Genomic DNA, 24,470 nt, shown 5'->3' on the forward strand with positions numbered 1-24,470 from the left:
ACACCCTGCTCTTTTTTCCTGGGCTCATCTTCACTCCTGACTTCTCTACATCCTACCCCCGAGCAATGCAGGGGGACAGGGAGCGGGGGTCACAGTCAGTTCATCACACATCATCTCTGCCGCTCCTTCCTCCTCATGCTCTTCTTTTGCTCCAGTGTGGGCTCCTGTCCATGGGGCCACAGGTGCTGCCAGGAGCCTGCTCCAGCGCAAGCTCTCTGTGGGGTCACAGCTTCCTTCAGGCACATCCACCTGTTGCGGCACGGGGTCCTACATGGGCTGCAAGTGCATGTCTGCTCCACCGCGGACCTCCACGGGCTGCAGGAGGATGACCTGCCTCACCGTGGCCTTCACCACAGCCTGCAGGGGAATCCCTGCTCCGGTGCCTGGAGCACCTCCTCCCCCCGCTTCTTCACCGACCTTAGTGTCTGCAGGGCTGTTTCATGCTCATGTTTTCTCTATCACAGCTTCTGCACAGCATTTTTTTACCCCTTCTTAAATGTCCATCCCAGAGGCACGACCAGCACTGCTGCCAGGCTCAGCTTGGACCGGCAGCAGATCCACCTCGGAACTGGAACTGGCTGTGCCCGACATGGGGGCAACTCCTGGTGTCTTCTCACAGAACCCACCCCTGCCCCACACCAGCTAATAAAACCATACCATGTAAACCCAATAGAACAGCAATTGGCAGAGAAGGGGGACTGAAAAATAGGGAAAGGGAGCCACAGGAGAAAAAAAAAAATAGCGATGGGCTACAGGCCAGAGAGGAGGAAGTGACAGCAAACCAGAGAGACATGGAGAAAAACAAAGACTAATGATGGGCCCCAGGCAGAGAGAGAGGATTTAAAAAAGGGGACAGTGAGGTGGACAGAGATAAACTGAGAAATACCAAAATACCTTGATGAGCTGAAGGGTAGAGAGAGAGGAATTAAAAAATAGGAACGTGGAGCCAGACAGAGAGAGGTGGGGGGATGGGAATTGTGAAGGGCTAAAGGGCAGACAGGGAGAAATTGAAAAAGTTGGGATAGAAAGACAGACAGATAGATGGAGAAAGACAAAAATAGTTATGGGCTGCAGGACACAGAAGATGAAAAAGAGAGGGACAGGGAACAGGAGAGAAGCACAAAGAGAAAAAGAAAACAGAGAGGTAGAACAGAAAGAGGGGGACTCTCTGTCTCAGGGATACAACGAGCTCAAAAGGGAACTGAAGCATGAGGGCGCACAGAAACCCACCTCAGGGGTGCCCCTGCAGCTGCCATTACTTGTGGCGCCTAATATACCAAGAGACGCAAAATCACCATTGTGCGTGTAAGAAATCACCAGTCCCGTGCTCCTCCTCTCTACTACCCCCATCTCCTCAAATGCTCATCCAATTCCAAAGGCAGCCCACGCAGCACCTGCAAAACCAAAGAGAAAAGCTTCACCGAGTTGCCGCAGGGTACTTTGCTTTCAGGCGTCAACTCGGCCAGCAACCACCTCACCTTCTCTGACCGCACAAAGTGCTGCTTCACTCCTCTGATGCTACATGCATCATCTGCAAAACTCAAAGCAAATAACGCATGCTGAGATACTGCCCAAAACAAGAGCCTGCCCGCACCGATTCCCATCTCCTGCTCCTTTACTTTGGCCGGTTTCCAGCGCTGCCTCTGCTGTTTTCAGGTTCCCATGTTGAGGTGTGGGTACCACCTTTAAAACCCAAAAAAACAAGGAATGCTTATAGCTTCACCCACAGTAAGACACCTGAAAAACACCTGCTACATCAGCCCGCTAGTCATTGCTCACCATGCCCGAGTCAGCTCCAGTGCCCATATCCCACATGGCTTCACACCTTCAAAATAAAACAAAAACCCCAAACCATAGCTAGTCATATAGCCACCAGTACCACCTTCCCTCTAACACCACGCACCAACCCACCTTCTTCCGGCACTCACCTCACCTCTCTGTCGCCCTGTACAGCTCGTCCTTCTGCATCTGCAAAAACAGTAGGATCAAACAAGTCACCCAGATGCTGAGCAATAGCTTAACAGTTCCAGTGGTCTTGTTCCCATTTAGGAATACCATCCAGAGCCCAACTACAGCCTGCCATTGAAAAAAAATGCACAACTCAAACATTAAGCCCTACATATACAAGCCTTAACACCTTTGAGATTCGATTTGCTCAAGCAGCAGCACTCAAATTGAGTCTCCCAGATGGCTCCGATCATCCCCTCAGCACCTGCAAAACACTATGGAAATTACTGTGCTCGCCTGCTGCTGATGGCTACTTGCTCTGAGATGGCCTGTACGGCCTTTGCCAGGACAGTCTAGGCATATTAACATTAACCATAAACTCTTAGTGCTAATCTTCCCTTGACTCTACCATTGCTACACCCCAGGCAGAGCAGTTCCAACCCAGACACACATGCACACAGACCAACACTGCACACAACCACTACAAATGACGTGACCCAGAGATCTGAGAAAACTCTCAGCAAGAGGAATGAGTCCTGGCCTGGATATGCCGTTGGGTGAGAAGATCGATGGGGTCGTGAGAAAGAATCTACAGCAGCCAGTGATAAAAAGATATATAAGAAGATATGTCTGTAACTGGGACGATGGATGCGTGAGAAGCCAGGCTTAAAGACCTAAGAACGTTAAGACGTAGGGATCAAGTCCCAGAAAAGGGCTCCGGGAAAACAGACCGCTCTTGATGCTGACACTGCCTTAATCACCACCACAAAGAGTTACCATCCATAAACTTCTGATATGCGAGACACACAAGACAGCTCTACGTGTTAAACTTACAGTTCGAGAAAAGAAGCACTCAGTTAGCATTACGCTAATGAGCTGACACAGGCTGGACCTGCCCTGCCCGGCAGACTCACTCCGCTTTTACAGAAAGGACCCCACGCCCTTTCTCTGTCCAAATGTGCCCAATCTCAAACCGCCTTCTCCATTACACTGATCTTACAACCCCTGCCTGCCCCATCTGCGCTTCCCCCACCCAACCGACCACCCGCACAAAGATAGCATTGGGCCCTTGACTTGCCTTTCAGAGGGCTGGGGGTCAGAAGCCATCTTTTACGAAGACCACATAGGCTACCTAGGATGTCACTGCAATCACGCAGATCCTCTTCCTCATGTGCAAACGTGGAGTACCATCAGTCAGCATCACACCGGTCAACACTGACCTCTTCCGCAATGAGGCCCTCCTCAGAAGCACCGTGGCATTCCGCTCATTCACGGTCTAATGCCAGACGTTGTGGCCAGCATCACCCGTGGCACCTAGAAAACTCAAAATATAAAGCAACCATTGTGCGTGGAAGCAGTCACCTGCTCAAACAATTCTACACGTCTCAAAAATAACTGCTGCTATGGTTTCTGTTCATTGCTCAACTTGCCTGACAAGCTCAGGGTGGACATTCTGCTTTGTCTGTAGTTTTGTGAGTTGCTTTACACCTTCAAAATGGAGCGTTAACTAGTGGCATAGGCACTGACAGGCACATTCCCTCCATCGTTACGTGTCAACCTACCTTTCACAAAGCTCTGCTCACCCACCTCATCTCTTCAGTGTCCAGCTCCCTACTGTGCATTTGCAGCAACGATAATACAAAGTCAAGTGGATGCTGAGAAATACCCTAGCAAACAGTGAACCTTCCCCAGTCTGACTTCTTCGCTCCACTAACCTTATCGATTCATGCTTTACGCTCCAACCTGCCAGGCGGACACAGCAACATCAGTGAGTTCAAAAAAGACAAACATTAATACCCATAAGAGGTAGACACCCTTCCCTCTTCTTTCCCCTGCCCCAGTAGCCACATCCCGGACTTATGCTTTCTCCCAGCCCCCTAACAGGGCTCCGCTCACCTCCTGTGCTGTGCCTCCGGGGTCAGCATCCGTGTCAGGCACCCACTTGTAGTCGGTCCTTCTCTAGTGACTCAGGAACCATAACTTTCAATGCCAAGCCTGCCTTGGGAAAATGCAGAAAGGCACACAGATGTTACATACTGCTTTCCAAAAGAAAGAACCCACCATGCAAAACAGCCTAACAGATCTCTTTCTTTGACTGACTTACACACTCAGGCAACACAGAGACTCCAAAAGCACAAAACCCAAATGACCGACCTCAACCCTCATCACGGCCCATGACGCCGTCTGCTCGCCTTCACTGTCACGCCTCGCTCGACTGTCCTGCTTAGCCCAGACCTGTTACTTAAACTGCAAGATTAAGTCAAACCACCCACCGACACACAAAAATTACACTTACTGCCAGATGACTCCAATATAGACAAAGACCGATAAGCCAAAGACCAAAAGAGCTACAAGTAGCAAATGACCATGGCTGGTGTAATGACAGACTCTTCCTTTATGTATAACTAACTCCTAAACTCATGCTCCATGAACTGCAGCATGGAGAACCCCTCGGTAGACAGCATGCTCACATGAGAGTGCTGACATATATGGGATAGGACACTGGACTGCCTGAAGCTGCTTGCATCCACAATGCTACTATTAGATAACACTGCACTATGAAGCCTGGGAGCAAAGGGAGGCGCTGGGGGCACCACAAAGCACACAGGGAGGCGCTGGACACCTCAGAGTTCTGGAGGGTATATTTTAATATATCTTAACGTGCCTGATGCTTTCCAAGATGGGACTTGTCTGATATTCAGCCCTGGACATTGTGATGTGGAGGCCCGGACAGTTAACACTGCATCTCTCGTGACTTTGTCACATCTCCCATCACCTGTGGGGAGACTAAAATAGAACAGACCTCAGCAAAACCCAAATTCAACTGCAAAACCCATCTGAGAAAGGCTGATGAACCCGCTTCACTTTCCCAACCATCCTCCAGTCCCAAAACTTCGAGAAACCCCTTCTCTTCTCCTGAACTGGCAGGGGAGGAAGCCCACTCCTTCCTGACAGCTCCTGCCCTGTATTTCACCCCTGAACCCCCTGTGTCGTCCACTCCTCAGGAGCTGCTCTTCCAAGCTGTGCCCCGCATTCTGTGAGCGCCTCTTATCTTCCATCTTCCCACAGACTCCAGGCTCTGCTACAGGCCCACAAAATAAGTGAAGTCCTGATGCTTATAATCTATGAGGGGCCTGCTGCAAGCTGCAAAGGTTCTACAACACGGTACTCTGTTGGCAATTGAGAAAGGCAATGAGCTGTTCCATACCCTGAAAGACACTATAGCTTATGTCCCCCTGCTTTCTTGAGAAATGCTGAAACCCCATATACAGATGCATACAAAATGCCCACTTTAACCCCTGCTAGATCATTTCACCATCAGTCCTATTAAGAGACAGTATCAACAACTTGCACAGTACGCAGCAAAACCGGTGAAAGAAAGAAGGTTCCACCTTCATTAAAGTCAGGAAGTCTGTTACAAAAATATTCAGTGGACAATGGGTAAACTCTAGGTTTGCTTTATTTCCAGGCGACGATATATCGATGGACCACCTCCACAGAGTCCAAGAAAATACAAAGCACTCAGAAAAAACAAACAAACGAACAACAAAACATACTATTAAACCATCTTGCCACCCCTGAACATCCAATACAAAATTACTGACGTAAAAAAAAAAAAAAAAAAAAAGACTGCAAACAAGTGTACTTTCTATTATATCTGCTGCTGAACCTTGGTTGGTCCTGAAGCCCTTATCTCAGACACCTCCGCTTCTCTAAATGTCAAAACACACCTGTGCAAAGACCTGAAGCAGCTCAAAAGCTTCAATCGACTGACAGAACAGCAGAGCACTGACACTATAAAAGCCCAGAAGCAAAATGAGCTCCTAGAGCAGAGGCTGCAGCTCATATGCCCCGGGCCCCACCCACCACCCTTCTCACATTCACCTGGAAAAAGGAAGGGGTGAACCACCAGAAGGTGTTCAGCCGGAGAAGTGGCAGGGAGTTTGCTCATGTGCATTAAAATTAGAGCGTGCAAAGCACTGAACAGAGAAAGCAACCCTTCCTAGAAACAAGGATGCTACAGCCAGTGCAGACCGATGAGGAGCTGCGGGGCGAAAAAGCTGATGGTCTCCAGGGGCGGGGCCTGTCGCTAGGGGTGGTGCCCTTCCCACTGCCGGGCCGCCTCCAGGGGCGGGGCCTGTCGCTAGGGGTGGTGCCCTTCCCCTGCCGGGCGGCCTCCAGGGGCGGGGCCTGTCGCTAGGGGTGGTGCCCTTCCCACTGCCGGGCTGCCTCCAGGGGCGGGGCCTGTCGCTAGGGGTGGTGCCCTTCCCCTGCCGGGCCGCCTCCAGGGGCGGGGCCTGTCGCTAGGGGTGGTGCCCTTCCCACTGCCGGGCTGCCTCCAGGGGCGGGGCCTGTCGCTAGGGGTGGTGCCCTTTCCCTGCCGGGCTGCCTCCAGGGGCGGGGCCTGTCGCTAGGGGTGGTGCCCTTCCCCCTGCCGGGCCGCCTCCAGGGGCGGGGCCTGTCGCTAGGGGTGGTGCCCTTCCCCTGCCGGGCCGCCTCCAGGGGCGGGGCCTGTCGCTAGGGGTGGTGCCCGTCCCCTGCCGGGCTGCCTCCAGGGGCGGGGCCTGTCGCTAGGGGTGGTGCCCGTCCCCTGCAGGGCCGTCTCCAGAGAATTTTATAAACTTTATCAAGTGAAACACAGGCTGGGGGACAGACAGGAAAGAATTAACAAATAGGCACATTAGATGGAAGAAAATTAGCCATAGGAAAAAAAAAGCCTCATGTATTAGGAAAGGCAAGAAAAAACTACAAAATAAAGAAAGGGTGACAAAGAAAGAGACATACAAAGTAAATTTAAAAAACAATGGGGTACACAACAGATCAAAAACTATTAAAAAATAAGGAGAGGGAGCTTGATCAAAGTAGTTGAAAAAAAAATTTCAAAAGCAACAGGGCAGAGGACAAACGGAAAAAAAATTAAACACAGAGACAGCAAAGTGGATAAAAGTAGACACAAAACCAAAAATTTTAAAGCCAAGGGACTAACATAGGAAAGAATTTTAAAAATAGCAACAGTGAATTAAACAAGTGAAGACAGATAGAAATTGTATAAAGCAACCACACTAAGGAAAGACAAGAAATAATTAAAAAAATAAAGGCAGTGAACGGGATAAAGGTAGACAGAAAATTTTAAAAGCAACGGAGTTTAGGGAAATAGAGGAAGAAATTTAAAAGTACGTGCAGCGAACTAAAATGGGGACCTAGGAAGAAAATTTAGAAAACAAAGGCACTAAGGAAAGAGAATAAATAATTAGAAATAAAGACATTGACGGGGAAAAAATGGACACAGAAAGAACATTTTAAAAGCGATGGGGATTACGGAAATAAAGGGGAAAATTACAAAATAGGGACAGCGAAGTAAAACAGATGTGGAAAGAAAATTTAAAAAGCAAAGACACTAAGGAAGGACAAAAAATAGTTAAAAAATAAAGACAGCTAACAATAAAAGTAGACAGAAAATTTTAGAAACAAACAGGATTAAGGAAATAAAGAAAAAATAATAGTGAAAATAAACTATGATAGAGAAGTAGAAAGAAACGGAAAATCTAAAAAGTGATGGCAAAGAAGCAACAGAAGAAATAATCTAAAAAGATAGTGAAGGAAAAAAATAGGCATAGAAAGAACTTGTGAAAAGCGAGATGAATTCAGGAAATGAAGGGAAAAACTAAAAAATAGGGACAGCACACTAAAATGGAGACGTAGAAAGAAAATTTTAAAAGCAACGTCACTAAGGAAAGACAAATAATTAAAACAGAAATATAGCGAAGTAAAGACAATGAATGGGATAAAATGAGACAGAAAATTTCAAAAGTAATGGTGATTAAAGAAATAAGGAAGAAATTAAAAAATAGCAATGGCAAACTAAAGCATAGACATAGAAACAAAATTTAAAAAACAAGGGCACTAAGGAAAGACAAGATATAAGAATAAAGAGAGCAAAATAAAGACAGGGAATGGGATAAAAGTAGAAAACTTAGTGGCAGGGATTAGGGCAATAAACAAAAAAAAATTTTAAAACAGGGATAGCGAACTAAAACAGAGATGCAGAAAGAAAATTTAAAAAGCAAAGGTACTAATATAGACAAGAAATAATTAAAAAATGAAAACAGCAAACAGAATAAAAGGAGACAAACTTTTAAAAGCAACGGCAATTAAAGAAACAAGACAAAAAGTAATAAATAGGAACAGCGAACCAAAACAGAGACATAGAAATAAAATTTTATAAGCAAGGGCACTCAGGAAAGACAAGAAAAAATAATTAAAAACTACCGACAGCGAATGAGATAAAAGCAGAAAATTTTAAAAGCCAAAGGATTAAGAGAGGAAAGCGCTAAAAAATAGCGACAGCAAACCACAACACAGACACAAACAGAAATTTTTAAAAGCAATGGCACTTAGGAAAGACAAGAAATCATCAAAAAATAAAGACTGTGAACAGGATAAAGGTGGGCATAGAAAGAAAACTTAAAAAGCGATGAGCATTAGGGAATAAAGGAAAAAAAATATGAAATAGGGACAACAAAGTAAAACAAAGATGTAGAAAGAAAATTTTAAAAGCAACCACACTAAGAAAAGACAAGAAATAATTAAATATAAAGACAGTGAACGGAATAAAAGTAGACAAAAAATTTTAAAAGCAACAGTGATTAAAAAAATAAGGAAAAAATTAATAAATACCATCAGCAAACTAAAATGGAGACATAGAAATAAAATTTAAAAAGCAAGGGCACTAAGGAAAGAGAAGAAATAATTAAAAATTAGGACATCAAAGGGAAAAAAGTAGACATAGAAAGAACATCTAAAAAGCGATGGGCATTAGGGAAATAAAGGGAAAAAATAAAAAATAGGGACAGCAAACTAAGAGAGATGGAGAAAGAAAATTTGATTTTTTTTTTTCATTTAAAACACATGGAAATATAACTTCTAAAGTGACAGGGTACACAACACAGGAATAAATTAAAAAAATAAGGATAGCAAACTGGATAAACTTTGACATAGAACATTTAAAATGCAATGGCTTTAAGGAAAGGCAAGAATAAATTAAAAAAATAAGAATGGGGAAAAAGATAGAGACACATAAAAGTAAATTTAAAAGGCAACAGGGTACACAACACAGGAAAGGATTAAAAAATACGGACGGGGAGCTTGATCAAAGTAGACATAGAAAGAAAATTGAAGAAGTGACAGGGTACAGGACAGACAGGAGAGAATTAGAAAATAAAGACAGTTAACTGGATAAAAGTAGCCACAGAAACAGAATTTAAAATCGATGGAGTATAGTATAGACAGGAAAAAGGAAAAAAAAAAAAAAAAAAAGGACAGGAAACTAAATAAATGGAGACATAGAAAGAAATTTTTTAAAGCAACTGGGTACAGGACAGAGAGGGAGAAATTAAAAAAAGGGACAGAGAATCGGATAGAGGGAGACATAGAAAGACATTTTAAAAAGTGATAGGCTACAGGAAACACAGGATAGAATTAAAAAATAAGAACAGGGATGACAATAGAGGGAAACATTGAAAGAAAATTTTAAAAGTGACAGGGTATATGGAAGAAAGGGAGGAAATAAAATTTAAGGAAAGGGACCTAGATAAAGGGAATTGTTGAAAGAGAAATTAAATAGCAATGGGGTACAAGAAATATAGAGAAGAATTAAAAAAATCAAGAAAGGGAGTGTAGTGGTTTAACCCCAGTCAGCAACTAAGCACCACACAGCCACTTGCTCCCCCCTCCCTGCTCCACCCACCCCACCCGCAATGGGATGGGTGAGAGAATAAAAAAAAATAAAAGTAAAACCTGTGGATTGATATAAAGACAGTTTAATAGGACAGCATAGGAAGAGAAAGTAATAATAATAATGATGATAAAAGAATATACAAAACAAGTGATTCACAATGCAATTGCTTACCACCTGCTGACCGATGCCCAGCGCGTCCCTGAGCAGCAATCGCTGCCCCCTGGCCAACGCCACCCAGTTTATATACTGGGCATGATGTCATATGGTATGGAACAGCTCTTTGGCCAGTCTGAGTCAGCTGTCCTGGCTCTGCTCTCTCCCAGCTTCTTGTGCACGGGAAGCTGAAAAGTCCTTGACTAGTGTAAACACTACTTAGCAACAACCGAAATATCAGTGTGTTATCAACATTATTCTCATACTAAATCCAAAACACAGCACTATACCAGCTACTAAGAAGAAAAATAACTCTATTCCAGCTGAAACCAGGACAGTATCCATCCCTTATTCCATACCATTTACCTCATGCTCAGGTCCCATGCTATCCAATACATCCTCATTAACCATCACCCCCTTCCCATCCTTTGATACAATACACAGGTATCATTCCCTTAGTCTATGGACCACCCCTGTGAAATGTCTGTAAAATGTCCATAAGTGTCCACAAAATGTCCATTGAGTTCATTTAGTCCATGACTTTGGGCTCCATCTGTGATGGTGGTCACTCAGGACAGGAGCAGTGGTGTGTTGCATGGAGTTATTGGGCACCAAAGCCAGCCCAGGTTGGGTCACTGCTGCGCTTGCATTGCTTCTTGTAAGACTCGTCCTCCGTTGGTTCAGGTGGTTCCTACTAGAGTAAATCCTGTAACATACAACTCAGATCATGGGTTACAACAATTTAAAGGTATATCCATTACAATCTCCACCCCTGGTCCCTTTGGGCCAGGTTATAGGGTTTAACATTGCAATGAACTCCTCCCCGTGCTTCTAGCCCAGCTAGCAACAAGGGATTCCTGCTATAGTAATTCCCGTAACATGCAACTCAAATCCCAGGTTACAACAATTTCAAGGTACTTCCATTACAATCTCCAGCCCTAGCCCCTTTGGACCAGACCATAGGGTTTAACATTGCAATAAGCTCCCCTTGCCCCTGCTCCAGCTTGGGCTTATCCACAGACTGCAGTCCCTTAGGGTTGTGCCTGCTCCAAGTGGAGCCTTATTTATGAGGCACAGTCTCTTCAGGGGTATACCAGCTTCTCTTCAGGGTGCCCTGGGGCTTTTCCCAGGCTTTGCTGAAGCCCGCAAGGGGCCCCGCCGTCTTCCAGAGCTCCAGGGCTTTTCCCAGGCTTTGACAAATACTACAAGAGGCCATGTTGCCTTCCAGAGTATCCCGAGGCCTTTGCAGGGCTTTGCTGAAGCCCACCAAGGGCCCTGCTACCTTCCAGCGTGCCCCAGGGATTTTGCCGGGCTTTGTCGAAGCCTGCAGGGGCCCTGCTTCCTTCCAGAGCGCCCCAGGGCTTTTACCAGGCTTTTCCAAGGGGCCCTGCTTATCTCCAGGGTGCCTTGGGGCTTTATCCCAGCTTTGCTGAAGCCCACAACGGCCCCTGCTGCCTTCCAGAGGGCCTTGGGGCTTTTGCTGGGCTTTGCTACAGCCCGCAAGGGGCCCTCCTTCTCTCCAGAGTGCCTCAGGGCTTTTGCTGGGCATATTCATAGGATTTCTGGGAATTCGTTTACATAAACATGAGATTTCCAGGAACTTATTAGCATATGTAAATATCCAATTCACATGCACAGTCATCTCTCGTGGTGGTCTTCAAGTGGTCTTTGGGGGTCTTCCAATGAAGGCTCGTAGTTGTCTTCACTGTGCTCGCTGATTGACCCTTGCTTCTGCGCAAACTCAGTCCTAGGATCACGTAGACATTGTCCTTCAAGACTATTGTTGCCATTCTTCTGTTTCTTCCTATCTTCATGGTTCCGTGCATCTATTCTCCCAAGGCCGAGTTGTCTGCAACGAGATTATCCCGGAGCCCCCCTTATCTTATGACTGTTCTTCTAGCTACTCCCTAAATCACATCAAACTGTAAGGTATTCACAACATCCTTAAATCACACCAGGGTGTCTTCTGATCTAATTAAGTGACTAAGGTATTTACAACATCTTTCTTGCTCTTGTGGTTTTTAATCCTTTCAGCCCTGCCTCTCCCTAGAGTGAGCTGGGGCTTTTGTCAGGCTTTGCCGAAGCCCACAAGGGGCCCTTGTGCCTTCCAGGTGCTCAGACTTGGATGAATAACTTCCTTATGTCGAGAGGGAAGCAAATTACACCTCCAGCTGAAGTCAATCTCCACAGGCTATCTGTAGCAGCAATATCCCAAACCCTCAGGGCTGAGAAACTTTCCATCCTTGGACAAAGTCAGTTTCCCAGTGAAGGCTTTGGGGTTCTCACAGACGAAGCTTAGGGATCCCACGCCCCTCCAGATGGGGATTCATTCCTGGGAGCATGAACTCACGATGCCAACTGAGGTGGGTCTGGAGGACTAAACAGAAGATTTCATGCAAGCCCCCTCTTCAGTATAGCTTTTAAGGGGATCCCAAATGTCCTCTTTGGAGGGAATTCCAAATATTCCACGGGCAGAAAGCAAAGTCTTCCTGATTCTGCCAAAAGATGGGAAACGTGTTACAATTAGCAGCAGATACACCGCTTTTTAAGTAAGATGTATGTTTGCACACATCATCCATGCATAGCCATCTAACAAAATCTACCAAAAAGAGTACCCTTACTAGGAAGAAGATTCTGCAACATAAACATGATAGGTCTTACTCAGGTTAATTTTAGTATTTGTGTCCTACGGGAAATGGCAATAATTCATTTCACTGCTTGCGTAGATGTTATACATGTTCCTCATTCTTCCTCACCCTCCTATGCATGATTGGTTGTTTGCTTTTTCCGCAGATATCCCCAAATGAGAACTTCTTTTCTTCTTCCAGGGAGAACAGGAATCCTCGCACTTCCTCGTCTCATGAGCAGAGCACGAGGGCAACCTTCTCCCTGGAGAGATAAGTGGGGAGCTGAAGGCTTGGGAACAAGTATGGAACTGAAGGAACTTTTGGAAAAGGCAAAAAGGAGCTGCACGAACTTCTGAAAAAGAAACCAAGGAAGACCAAAAATGCAGCCAAGAGATCAGGACATGCCACTAGCAGGGACTGTTTTCAGGTGTTCTTATTAATGAGGAAGTGAAGTCCCTGGTGTCTGGAAAAAGGGAAATATTGCACCCAGTTTTAAAAACGGTAGAAAGGAGGACTCTGTGCCTGGGAAGATCATGGAACAGATCCTCCTAGAAGCTGTGCTAAAGCATATGGAGGACAGCGAGGTGATTCAAGACAGCCAGCATGACTTCACCAAAGGCAAGACCTGCCTGACCAACCTAGTGGCCTTCTGTGATGGAGTGACTACATCAGTGTACAAGGGAAGAGCTACGGATGTCATCTATCTGGACTTCTGTAAGGCCTTTGACACGGTCCCCCAGAACATCCTTCTCTCTAAACTGGGGAGCGATGAATTTGATTGGTGAACTGTTCAGCTCACTAACCCTCACCAAGGAGAGCTGCTTGGCGGAAAAGGATCTGGGGGTGCTGGTGGACAGCCAGCTGAACGTGAGCCAGCAGTGCACTCAGGTGGCCAAGAGGGCCAATGACATCCTGGCTTTTATCAGAAATAGTGTGGCGAGCAGGACCAGGGAGGTGATAGTACCCTTGTACTCGGCACTGGTGAGGCCGCACCTCGAGTACGGTGTTCAGTTTTGGGCCCCTCACTACAAGAAGGACATCGAGGTGCTGGAGTGTGTCCAAAGAAGGGCAACGAAGCTGGTGAAGGGTCTAGAGCACAAGGCTGGTGAGGAGCGGCTGAGGGAGCTGGGGGTGCTCAGCCTGGAGAAGATGAGGCTGAGGGGAGACCTCATCGCTCTCTACAACTACCTGAAAGGAGGCTGTAGCCAGGGAGGGGTCGGTTTCTTCTCCCAAGTAACAAGAGATGGGACGAGAGGGAATGGCCTCAAGTTGCGCCAGGGGAGGTTTAGATTGGATATTAGGAAAAATTTCTTTGCTGAAAGGGTAGTCAGGCACTGGAACAGGCTGCCCAGGGAAGTGGTTGAGTCTCCATCCCTGAAGGTATTTAAAGGACGGATAGATGTGGTGCTCGAGGACATGGTTTAGTGGTGGACTTGGCAGTGCTAGGTTAACGGTTGGACCCAATGATCTTAAAGGTCTTTTCCAACCTAAACAATTCTATGATTCTAACCCACATAGGAACTTCTCTCTGAAGAGTATATGAAGCATCCAGGACAAGCACCCTTCCTCTAACTTCTCCACCATAACTTTTCCCGCTGCAGCAGCATGGAAAAGTCCTCCAGCAGTCCCCACTGAAACCCATTCACCTACCAATCACAGCTGCACTCAACTGCAGCTCCCGTCTTTCTTTTCTCACTACTGATAGCAATGATATCACGTAGGAAGTTACATACTAATAACTTAGAACATCTGTGAAAGAAAAAGAAGAGTCAGTTTGCTACTTAGGAAGATGAACCCCTACGGGGATGTGGAGGTGTTTGCCAGCAAACATGCATCTTTAAGTAAAAAGATGAAAAATAAGAGCATTTGCAAAGAATTTCTATAAGGTGGCAATTCAGAATATAGACCTGCTTTTTTTGCCACACATTTGGAAAAAAAAAAAAAACCGACCACATTTATCACAGGAAATATCAACAGAAGGCTCTAAACCACTGCCTAAACACCTGATTTCTATTGGAAAGCACAGTACTTTTCTTAAGAAGGTATCAAAGATGGGACCCATGAGCAGTATTAGGGGAACAAGTGGGGTTAAAACACCTAGCTATTCAGGAGATACCAAAAGGAATGAAGAAAGGTGAATATGATGAGAGAGAGATGCTTTAGAAGGGGAACACATGACTGTTAATGTGCATCAGCTGTAGAGAGGGTGTCGTGAAAAGTCATTATCTTCCCATCTGAAACCCTCAGGGGTGTTATAAATGTAATGGATTGGGACCTCTAAAGGAACGTGCATTAAAAGAAAAGAGACACCTGCCTGGAGATCATCTCTGCCGGGACTCGAACCCGGAACCTCTGGATTAGAAGTCCAGCGCGCTCGTCCATTGCGCCACAGAGACCTCACTGTGAGTGCAATATCAGCACCAGAACTGAAAAATATATCCCATCCCCCCATCCCCCCCCCCCCCAGCATCACTGGAGGGGTCTCAATATCCCATTCTCATGGCATGGCACTGAGGCAGTGTGAAAACCCGGTGCAGAGATCGATCTCCCTTGCAAATCAACATCTCTAGGCATCCCTTTCTTCTACAGGGACAGGCAATAACTCTGGGTACGATCTATATCTCACTTAGCAGCAGGGATGCAGCAAAAACCTGGATGCAGGCTTGTATCTGCGTCTCTGGAAACCTTTCCGCAACATCTCTAGCTCAACTGAAGGCAGAGTTAAATCCTGGAGTAGAGTTAATTGCTGCATCTCTCTCAGCATCATCACAGCATCCTCACTGCAGAAGCTAAGAAAGATAAAGATGAAAGAGGATTTAGCTTACAACACTGAACGCTGACAATGATGAAGAAAGCTCTGTTTGTCATTATGAAAAATGCAGAAACCTGTGGTTTGAGCAGGAAAATAAAAAAAGCAACTATCATGTTTTTATTCTAAGCAAGCTGTCAATCAAGGGTTTAATGTTTCTCTATGTGCATCTTCCATTGGAAAAAAATTAAGACAACTTCAAAACAACAGGAAATATCCTTTTACATCCGCTGAGCTATTGAACAATTGATCAAACTCTGTGACATGATTCCTTGCTGTGAACAAACATATTTTGCATTTCTAAACTGCATGAGTTTTAAAGTATTGTTTACTCCCAAGCATGCTCTTAATTTGGGACAAACGTGAAAGGAGAGATGCTAACTGCAATACGACTTGTTTAGAAGTATGAACGCTACCTGAGACTATGAGCTTTTACCTCAGGGTTGATGTGACCTGAAGACCCAACCTAAGCCAGCTCTTACCAGCTGAGAACACCCAATACCAATGATAAAACAATAGATTTACCCTTCAGTGGAAGCAGGCGTATAACTACAGCCAGAACCGCAACCAACCAGAATCTAGGATAAACCCCACTACCACCTGTACAGGACATCAGTTTAGACCAATGAAGATCATCACACCGCTGACCATATGTGTGTACCACCTGCACGGGACGAGCACATACTGATCCTGCATGGGACAAGTACGTATCGATTATGCAAGCAACAGTAACCAATTAGCCCATCCCTTAACATGAAAAATGTGATTGGTCTATACAACTGTATTGTCACATATATAGTCCCTGCTTCCCTCTGCACCTGTGTCCTCCATGCATTAGGCTGGGGCACCGCTATGCACATAGCTAAAATATAAGAGAATAAATTCCCTTGGTAATTCTATGCTAAGTATCTTGCCTCCCTCCTTGGCTGGCAAAGAACTGACTTTTACACAAATTCGGCTGTGAAGTCACATGGTGCTAATGAGAAGAGGCACAGCACTAACAACCTCAGCACATCTAATGCAAAAGCAAAGAACTTGGTTTTGCTTTTACTGATGCTCTGGGGCTTTGGAAAGGTTTACAGTTGTCTTGACAAGTAAAATCCAGCCAGAAGTGGTGGGAAAGAAGGCAGGGATTTAACTTCTATCAGACAAAACCCTTCCTGTTGCAAGAGATACCCAGTAAATCGATAATCCTTGAAATAAATTACTCTGTGAACCAACTGTAGTGCCAGTGTAGTGCTGTAATGCCACCAGTACCTTGAGAAAACTCAAAGTCTAGAAAACACCTATCTACAGGGTGAATAAAGGCTGCGCTTAAAAAAGCCATATAATAAATCTTAGACAAAGTTATAAAGCACCAATATAGAACAGAAAGGAAGAAAAAAAATCTCACACAGCCTGTGGCTGCACTATGTGTGTTCATCATTGGAGGAGACGACCCCAACTCTTTTAATATGATTTTGAGAGGCTGCACCTCAAAAGCCGTGCCTATTTTGAAGTCACTAACAGTTTTGCCAGTGAGTAGAAAATCTGGAGATGAAGTATTAAATTGCACAAACCCCAGAAGAATGACTGTGGCTTTATGGGCAGCCACATCCTGGGAGTCAGAGGGCAGATGGGTTTTGAAAGAACCCGCGTTCCTCCTGATTGCAGCTGGACTGGGGCTTGTTGCAGCTCTGCAACCTGCCTTTCCCTTCTGACTGCCTGTGCTCTCATACATCTTCTGGTAATACAAAGCCCAGCAGCATGCATGCCCAAATTTTTACCAGCCAACCAGCATGCAACATCTGGAGGAAAGCCTGCTCCAATCAGCTCTAATTGTACCAGAAACAGGAAAGGTCCAGGAGTTTGAGCAGGTCCTGGTGAAAATGACACATTTCCAACAGAGAAAGTATGGGGAGAACCACTCGCTGCAGGGAAATGGATGTACCACAGGCTGCACCCCCCAAGAGCACCCCCTGATCAGCAGCACTGCTAGGCGCACCACCAGAGCCCTCTCGCCTTCTCCCCGTCCTTGTCCCAGCACACACCCGTGCTGGCACAAGGACACAGCCACAGGCCACACGGTGCCAAATGCTCCCCACTGAATGCTAGAAAGCAACGTGCAACTTTCAAATCCTCGGGCCACCTGCCAAGCATCTTTGTACCTTCAATAATTTGGCCAGTCTTCCCCAAGGTACTGACTGTCCCTCTGTTATCTCCGTATGTGACGTACTTGGAAAGCAGAGACTGGAGTGAGCAGCATAGATGCAGGTAGGTTATTTTTGGTGCTGGGGAATGCCACTACACCCATTTATGTGGGAAGAGATGACAATGAAATTCAGTAAGCTGGGCAGCAAGTTTTGAGGCAAGAGCAATATCCATCTTTAGAGACAGAGAGGGAGGTGTTTACAACATGAGTGTCCCCCACACACAGAAGTGTGATGGGAGTGAAAAAGCTGCAGAGGGTTCAAGCAAGGTGCAAACTGGCCCCCAGCTCATCCCTGATCACCTTCCAGCATCAAATCATTTGCTGCAGACAGGAAGAACATGGGCCACAAGCAAGGATGCAGTGGACCAAGGTGAACCAAGATAATTTACCACCTTACAAACAACTGGGACAGACCTTTTGCAAGACAAAGACTTAAGCAGTAAGATGGCTGCTGAAGCATGTCTTACTTGAGCAGTAAGATACCGCCTCATGTGAAGTTGCTCTAGGGCAGCATCGTCAGCACTAAGAGATTCAAAAAATCTCTTTGCACACCTAAATAAACAGCAATAGAAAATCCATATCAGAGCTAGGACTGTTTTGTGGTATCCATGGCTAAAGGTTTTATAGTATACACAACTACCCTATTACCTAAAATAAAACCTTCTCCCAGAGTCACCAAAGAACCAGTCCCACCAAGCTAAAGCTTTAGAAGCTGCACGCTTGCAGCTGTATATCCACAATGGGGAAGGGTTTTCCCTAAATCCTTACAATTTACAAGGTATATTCTTGTCTTTTTCCTAAACTTGTAATCCCTTCTTTATTGCTTTTTCGTTTGTTTGCCAGCCATGTCAGAAGCACCCAAAATGCAGCCAGGTACCTTGCGCTTGATTTGACCACCACATCACATGCATCTTCAAACCCTCCAGTGCCTTTCTGAGCCTCGCTTTGTCTGCTGGACTGTGACTGGGCTCATCTAAAAGATGTTCATCGGTGACTCCTGCATTTTGCTGCCCCTGATAATTAATATGTCATTGTGAGACGGAGCCAGTTTTGGAAGCTTTTGCCTTCGGTGCCATGGGCTGGCATTCGTGGCTCTACTGAAGCTTGCTGGGCAAGGGCACAGCTCAGCACATGGCTGATTTTCTACAAGCTTACAGTTAAATTACAGCGGATGGTCTTTTAAAAAGCAGCTCAGCTGTCATCTTAGTACCTGACTAACATATATAAAAACACTTTAATTTGCATTTTGCTGGAGTTAATCCCCACAGGAGTTATTTTTGCATCCCGAATAAGATAGATGAAGCAAGAGGTCATGACTAGCTCCTGTCGGGAGGCTGAAGCCATAACCATCAGGGTAAAAAGAGGAGAGGGAGGAGCTGACATTTCTAGGGAGCAGGTTGGATCCCATCCACAAAGTGGAAAATCGAAACTGACACTGACCCATACGAGGGCCCAAGCAAAGATGCTCTATACTTGTAATTGCTGTTGTGAAAATCATTGCAGGGCTGAGAGACTGATGCCACGCAAAGAAAGCAGAGCATCAACACAGACTAAAAGATGGCAGGGACAGAAAAGGCAGATCCTAGTAGAAATCCGAAATCTAACACCCTTTGCCTACAGAGCACCAATTTAAAAGTTGTGGACCAGAGCGTCCCCCTTTAGCCTGTTTCTCGGATGGAGCAGAGTGAGTTGGCTGAGACCAGATGCTGGAAATTAGGAGCATCACCTGGGTCTCCCTTGTCACCACCCACAGCAGCATATACCCAATGGGGATCTCAAGTGAGCAGTCAGCGAGCAGTCACACTGGGGGTGTCCAGCATGGGTGGATTTACTCAAGAGGCTGAGAACATATCCTCAGCTGGGATCCTCAAAATGGCTGCAGGAGGGAGGGACACCCCAGGCTGGGTGTCCAACACAGACCATGTTCCCAGCTCAGGGCAGTGCAGAGGAAACGCTGTCCTCTATCTGGCATACCCAGAAGGGCTGAGCTCCGGCCTGGCAGCACCTGGGGTGGCCAAGGTCAGCTTTGCTGTCATCTTAGCAGGGGTCAGAGCCCGTGCGTAAGCCCCCTTGGTCATCCACGCCACCAGCTCTTCAGGGACAACTGAGATCTGGTTGGCACCCCATCCCTACTGGCTTGATGTAACTGTGGAACACCTAATTTTGGTTCTCACTTGGGCACTGGGAATGAAGCCAACACTGCACTTAGAAGTGAAGCCACCTGCAAAGCAGCAAACAGCCTGCGCAGAGCTCAACAGCCATTGGAGACGCTACCCCGCATCAGCAGATGGAGATCAAATCAGGAACTGGGGAAAAAAAAGAACAAACCTTTCCTCCCAACCGTGCAGTTGGCGGTACCACAGCCCTACAAACAGAGGAGATGGGACCTTCCAGACCCCAGGCCTGGAAACCTCTACCACAAAAAACAAGGACAAAATCCTCCCCCTCACTGTTCTACAAGGACTTTCCAAAACTTAATATTATGCTATTAGCGGCAATATCAACAACATGCTACTCGGGCACATACTTAAGTAGGGAGGATGCTGTGACCCTAGTGTTCCTCAGCCTGCAAGACAGATGCATCACGCAGGATCCAAACTAGCAGAGGCCGTGACAATGCACCTTTAGAAACATTCACAGAGTCTGCTGGAAAGCAGGTTAGGTGCACTCCCACCATTACCCATCAAGAAATGCCACCTTCCATGCACACACGTACGACTATGGACACATAACCAAATTTCATATGCAAATTTCATCAGCAAGATGGTGTTTCTAAGAAATCTCTGCCCCAGAGCCTATAACAACAATACTTTGATTTGAAGCATCCAGAAGGCAAAACCAGTCTCTCCTTCTTTATTCTTCACAGAAAACTGGTATTAGCATGACACCCAAAAAGCTTTTAGGTGTGATGGAGTTTCATGTCTCTGGCAGGACAGAGCCATTCATGATGCATATATTCAGGGCAGATTTTATGGTCAAGGGACTGGAATGTTTCCTTTCTTCCAAGGAATGCTGATCCACCTAATTCTAACAAAAGCACCGTATTATTTTCACTAAAAAAAAAGAAAAAGTAGTATTTTACCCCTAAAATGACTTCTTTAGCTGCAAATTGCCATCCTCCCCCAGTGCTATGCTTCATGTATCGTGGTGAATGCACAGTGCCTCAGTTTACCATGCACACCTGGCTGTTGGGACAGCATGGGCACAACCTGCCAGATTTCTCCAAGAGCAGCAGATCGCTCCCAGCCACTCCCAGAGCAGGGTATGGCAGTGACACCCACCCAGCGGCTCCCAGCGCCAGAGCAGGCAGCGCTGTGCCAGCTGCTTGCCCAAGCTCTGCCAAGTCCCTTCCACCTCAGGCTCTTTCTAATCTCAATGTTTCAGGTTTTGTCTCTTTTCTCTTAAAAACGAACAAACAAACAAAACCCACCCACAAAAGCACTCACAGGATGTGTCTAGTAACGCCAAATCCTGTCTATCACTTACGCTCGTTACTCAGCCTGATGTATCCACCTCTGTAGGAATTGCAACCACCTCTGCTGCTCCCGGGTCCTGCCTTCAGCTCTCTTTTCCTTCCAGCAAGTTGGTATTTTCTTGGTGCCCGTGTCCCCTCCACACCCACCCGGCACACTGTTTCGGCCCGCTCAGGTGTCTCCTGAGTCAGCCCCAGCCACGCTTCTCCTGCCATATCGGTGCAGGCCTCGCTCGCTCCAGGAGGCAAAGCTTCCGCGCTGGCAGGGCAGTCTGTGGCCAGGCGAGGGGCCTCTGCAGGCGCTTTTCCTGCGCTTCAGGCCACGCACAAAGCCCCGTGCTGGGCTGCGGCGCCTCCGGCCACGCACCCGTGGCTCCGTCCTCTCCCCTCTCGCTCCAACTTTCCCCAGGTCTGTCTCCCCGCTCCGCGGCTGGGTTCGCCTGCGCCTCTTCTCCTTGGATTGCTCCCTCCTTTCCGGCGCTTCCCCCTTCCCGTGCACTTCCCCGCGCTCCCTTTGTCCCCCCTCGGACTGCCCTTTCCGCCCAGGGCGGCCCGGCGGCCGGAGTTTCCATGGGGATGGAGGCGGTGGCTGGGGCTCTCCGCGGCGGGGAAGAGCACAAAGGGAAGGGGAGGACGGAGGAGAAGGGCTGAGGAGGCAGGGTCGCGCTCCCGCAGGCCCAGGGGATAACGCACCCCCTTCCCGCGGGTGCCGGCCAGGGACTCGGCACGCAGGCAGCCCCTCGAAGGCGATTTACCCACTGGGACCTGTTTGTTGGGGTTTGCGGTTATTTTTCCCTTCCAGCGGAGGGAAAAATAACAAAAGACAAACGAAGCAAAATACAACGTGGAAAGTTCTCATCCCCGGCGTGGCTGCAGGGGCTGCACCTGCAGCCAGAGGCACAGAGGAGAGGAGCCGCTTGCTGCCGCGATGGAAGCAGCAGAGCAGTAAAAAGAGTGACTGCCTCTACCTAACGTGGTTTGCCGTGCAGATGCACGATGGGCAGGTGGAATAAATGCTGGGGCGTAACAAGAAGCAAAATGCATAAGCGACACCCTCTGTTGTGGCCACGAGCTGGGGCTTTGCTTTAATTTATGGTTCTTGCATTATTCTCTTTTTTTCCTTGAGGAAGAAAAGAATAAAAATTAAGAGGTATCCAACACAAAGGGAAGGTAAAAGTGCGGTCTCTAAGGAGGTTTAGTCAGACAGCAGGACCAAACTGCCTCTGCAGATCCAATTCATGGCTGTCACCTGGCATCGCTGACCTCTACCTTAGCAGAAAGGACCGAACGGCCATGTCTCATTTTCACAGCCCTTATCCCTCTTAGCATTACAGCTCTCACCAATCTGTCTGCAAACAGTTCCTCTGCCTATACAGCTGGGGCTCTGGGAGTCCTGCCCTTCCTCCTCCTCCTCTCCACAGAAAAGTTCCTTTACTTTAGAGGCCTACATGGAAATTAAATGTGTATACACATCTCTATCCAGGTAGAATGAGATAGTTACAGAAAAGGCTTCTATTTCCAATTGAAATGAGAAAGAGAAAATTTGTGAATTAAGAGAAAGGTGCAGCTATTTCTGCTCTGCATGATGCACTTAGGCCAGAAGATGGTGAAGATGAAGAAATGTTTTTTTTTTTTTTTCCACTCAGTGCAAGCAAAGAGGGTGTCAAAGATGCTCCTAAGACCAAGCAGCTTTTTGTCAACACATCCAGATCAATCACATCCAAGAGAAAATACATAACTGGCCAACAGAACATCAAGAGGATCCAAGTTCCACTAATTTCTGGACATTGTAAAGCAAAGGGGAAAGCTTGTATGAAGCCAATATTTCTGGAGACTTAAAAGGATTCTCAGTCACAAGCCTGTCTATCTCACACCTCTCACATGCAAATTAACTATATTATCTCTAACTAACTGGGGATAAATTTATCAGGTTGTGAGTTTGCTTATAAAGGTGATTAACTCCAGATTTTCCCCTCTCTCTCTTACAGCCTGCTCATGTCAGCTGTATTTCACCCTTGCCTGTAACAGCCTTGTTCTCTGCCCCATTCCTTTAGCTCTCCACTCACATGCACACACTCCTCACAGGGAAGCACTGACATGGGAGGGGAATCTGAATTACACCCTACAAGGCTGAATGTCTGTAACAAGTAAGGCTTTTAATCTGGAAATGCACAACGTTTATATCAAGACACTAGAATGCATCAAAATTGGGTAAAAATGAAGCAAAGAGTAATTATAAATAGAAGATCATCGACTTAACACTTAACTCTTCAACATTTCACAGTGGTTAATTTTAATCTTTTAGGATTGAACTTTTCTATCAGTTATTTAAACGTAAAACTTACTAACCGCTTATAAGGCTTGCAGAGGGCATGACGGCTGGAGGGTGGGGGGTAGTAGAGAGGATGGACCCCTAGGTGGGTCTCTCTATGTACTGGCAAACTCAAAACTGTTTGTTTCGATATGGGCAAATATAAGGATCGGTGCGTGGGGTCACAGCAAGGCACACAGCCCAGTAGCTCGCTGCTGCCAACCGCTGTTGAAAAAAGGCTATAAATCCCAGCAAGTATGGAGCACCATTTCTCCAACTGTTTTTTAGGGACCTTCTGAGTCAGAAGGTGCATTTTAGCATTTTTTTTAGGGGTTTTCTTCCTTTAATGTTCCCAGTCACTCAGGAACTTCTAGCACTCAATGTAGCAAGGACTTCTGCCATCCTGCCCAGATGTCCTAATGCCTTGTCTTCTCCCTTCCATTCCCAGTTCCTCTCATCCCAGAGTGTCACCTCACTTCCCTTGAGCTCAGTTTTCCAATGGCTCATGTCACCTGCTACAGTCAGGTAGCTCATTTCCTGCCATGGGTGGCTCCTACCAACACTTTCAGAGGTGTATGGAAAGAAAGCACCTGTGGTGTGGAAGCAGCTCTTTATCAACTGAGTCAACCCACCTGCAGCTGCAGCAGTACCTCCCCACATCAGACTCAGCACCCTCCCAGTCAGTACTAATTAAAAGCCAAGCAAGGAGCACTTGCTTTGGGTGGGGCTGGGCTAAATGATCTCCAGACTAACACAGGCTACTCAATGATGCTATGGAAGGTTAGACCTCAGGCTGGGAGATGCATCTCAAGGGGGAGGGGAGGGCCAAAACCCAGGGCAAAGCTATGTGGCTCATCCCATCCTGTTCCTTGGAGAGGTGCCTACCTGCTGTTTCCCTGAGGAACATCTGCAGCTCAGCATCTTCCCAAGCCTGATGGCTCACTTGGAGTGTGACTGTTGCAGTAACAGGGAGAGCATAAAAAATTCCTCCTCCCTCTACATGAACTGAATGTGCCTATTAAGTCCCCAGTTGCACTGTGGCCAGGTCCCAGGAGACCAATGTCGCCACATGCCAATGTCTCCATTTCCAAGTACGAGGAAGGCAAACTGTTGGGCAGCAGCATAGATGCAAGTATAGCATCTGCCTTCAGTCGTCCCTCTGCCAAAAAGGATTCAGAGGGTGGCCAGCAGATTTCGAAGGATGGAGAAAGCAACAGGGAGA

At 46.7% G+C, this 24,470-nt stretch overlaps 1 long non-coding RNA gene and 1 other non-coding gene across 7 annotated transcripts; both read right to left on the reverse strand.

The window, feature by feature from the left end:
- Positions 1–17: 17 nt before the first annotated feature.
- On the reverse strand, positions 18–21,392 carry LOC148053799 (uncharacterized). 6 transcript variants are annotated; one of them, XR_015707855.1, is made up of 9 exons: positions 20,952–21,392; positions 9,857–11,687; positions 3,844–3,942; positions 3,026–3,261; positions 1,929–1,968; positions 1,780–1,825; positions 1,620–1,683; positions 1,479–1,531; positions 18–1,394 (listed from the first exon to the last, which is right to left on the reverse strand). It is a non-coding gene; the product is annotated as an uncharacterized LOC148053799 (long non-coding RNA). The 6 variants fall into 6 exon arrangements; XR_015707852.1 differs by having other exon boundaries at positions 9,857–12,333; XR_015707853.1 differs by having other exon boundaries at positions 3,026–3,690; positions 9,857–12,333.
- On the reverse strand, positions 14,788–14,861 carry TRNAR-UCU (transfer RNA arginine (anticodon UCU)). Its single transcript has one exon. It is a non-coding gene; the product is annotated as a tRNA-Arg (tRNA).
- Positions 21,393–24,470: the final 3,078 nt, after the last annotated feature.

Source organism: Nipponia nippon, unplaced genomic scaffold (assembly GCF_047370975.1).
Source record: "Nipponia nippon isolate SJK-2023a ecotype South Korea unplaced genomic scaffold, ASM4737097v1 scaffold_36, whole genome shotgun sequence".
Classification (NCBI taxonomy): domain Eukaryota; kingdom Metazoa; phylum Chordata; class Aves; order Pelecaniformes; family Threskiornithidae; genus Nipponia; species Nipponia nippon.